The following is a 2500-nucleotide window of genomic DNA, read 5'->3' as shown; positions in this document are numbered from 1 at the left end:
TGTTACTTATTTATTCGGTTATTTACTTAATATTTATTTTCAATGAATTCAAAGGTGCAGCCCAGTAAATTCAGAGGACGTTTGAAGAGGTGTAGCACGAAAACCCGATCAGTTCAGAGCCATGAATGCAACCACGAATATTTCAATGTGCCCACATCCACTGGATGACCCAGCAGCAAAACTTGGAGTAGTCTTGTTCTTTTGCCTCGTATCCATCGTTTCGGCTTTTGGGAATTGCTGTATTGGGTTAATAGTATATAGAATAAAGAGCATGAGGAAGCCAATTAACTTTCTCGTAGTCAACATGGCCATGTCAGATCTTCTCCTTCCGATAACGGCGGTCCTACAATTGCTGCATGGGCTTCAATTCCGCATTTTTGAAACAAGCGCTGGCCAGATCGTGTGCGTTTTGAAGCATTTCCTTCCAGGTACATCTGTAATAGTATCTATCCAGACGGTGGTCTTAATAGCATTTGAACGATTTGAGGCTGTGGTGTTCCCTCTCCGTTCGCCAATCATCGGTGGAAAACTGTGTCGAATCTTTATCCTTGGTACGTGGATCGTTGCAATAGCGGTCATTTTGCCACCGAGTGTTACCTACCAAGTCGATTCTGAGGAAATGAAGTGTGAGATTAGGCGGTGGAATGAGCTGTTTGGAGAGTTATTGTCCCACAGCGACTACCGGTTGGCAAAGGTTGTGGTATTCTTTTACCTTCCACTCGTCATCATAACTGTTCTTTATTCCGTCATCTTTTGGAAACTCAAGTTTACAAAAAAACCAGGCGAGCAGTCTCTTCAAGCTGAAGATGAACGTAATAAACGAAACAAGAAGGTGCTAAATCTGTCCATTGCTATCGTAATTGGGTTTACCTTGTGTTGGATACCCTATGCCATCGGTGCAGTGTTCATGAAATTTGTGGTCACTTTACCTTGCAACTTTCGGCCTTTTTGGGCTTTTGCCCATTTTATGGTGGCGTCAAACAGTGCGGTTAATCCTTGCATTTGCTTCATATTTAGTTCTAATTTCAGGCAAGGACTGAAAAAAATCTTCAAGTCATGCTTGAGGCTCTAGCCTTTTTTTTTTAAGTTACACCAAACTAAATCTATTCTTCTTTACAAATATTTTTTTTCCAATTTTAATTGGCCCAGATACCTCAAGCTTAAGGAGCCGTCGAGCATTGGTTACAACTGAGATAAATTCAAACTAACCAACAATATTATAGTTAATAATAATATTCTACTTTACATACTCTCCTATTTGATTATAGGAAGTCATTTGATTTAAAAGACCATGAAATCTTAGAAAAAAAGTTATATAGTCAGGTGGCTTTACCTGTTGGTATATTTAATCGGATAATAGCTTTTTTTTATCCCATACGTCCCAGAGAAACAAACTCTCGAAGGGCTGCATGCTTCTTAGAGTGCAGCACAGTTCCTTCAGGTGTTCTACAAGGGACTAAGTTCGGACCATGGTTGCTTTTGATCATGATCAATAACCCGACGGCTTAGCCAACTGACTGGTCAAGTAGAAACAGGGTTAAGCTGAACAACGAGAAATGCAAAGAATTGCGGATTTCGTTTGCTAAGGTATAAATAGTCTTTCCTCCAATAGTCATAGGAGGTGAGAATATTAAGGTAGTGCATCATGCTAAGCTTTTAGGTCTTACTCCTTCGAATGATCTAACTTAGAATGCTCATATTTCTGAGGTCGTTAAAAAGCGACTATATTTTCTTATTCAGTAAAAAGGAGCCAAGATTTCGGAGAAAGATGTATGTCTCTTCTACTCTGCCTGTATATGTTTAGTCACTGACTATGCTGCGCTTGTTTTTCACTTTGCTCTTCTTCGGTATGAGACTGTAAAACTGAAAGAATAAGAAAGAGCTATAATCTCGTCTTGTAATCGAATCAATAACTCAATAATTCTTGATTAGTTTCTATTTTAGTTTTTAGATCTAGGTTTTATCAAATTTTGTAGCTAATTAATTACAAATATTATTTTCTTACATTTTTATTTTTTATTTTAAATTTCTAGTTTATTTGTTTAAACACAATTCAGCCGGTTAAGGCTGCTTGCTATGTTTACCTACCTACGTACCTACAATCTCGGACAAAATCTGTTAAGCAAAAGCGACATTTTTGGTACTCCAAAAACTTATCCAAACGTTCCGCTTAAAAGCTGCCCTTTCCCCTCCCCCCAAATTCAATGTTGGATTCTCTTGGTCGGAAATATACTGAAGAACATATGGCACTACTCGGCAACATTGACCGGGTTGGGGGGGGGGGGGGGGGAGGGGAGTAGAGAGGGGATAGTAACTGGGGGTGTGTAATAATGTAGGTGAATTTGTGTTGCTGTCTAAACAGGTTTTGTTCTAGATTGTACCCACCTACCAACCTACCTGTGGGAGGGGCGGTGGCCTCATGGTTAGTGCGCTCGACTCTGGAGCGAGTGGTCCGGGTTCGGGCCCTGGATCTCACGGTGCCTTTCTCCACTTAGGTGTA

Source organism: Montipora capricornis, chromosome 6 (assembly GCF_036669925.1).
Source record: "Montipora capricornis isolate CH-2021 chromosome 6, ASM3666992v2, whole genome shotgun sequence".
Taxonomy (NCBI): domain Eukaryota; kingdom Metazoa; phylum Cnidaria; class Anthozoa; order Scleractinia; family Acroporidae; genus Montipora; species Montipora capricornis.
Note: the sequence above shows the minus strand (reverse complement) of the source record.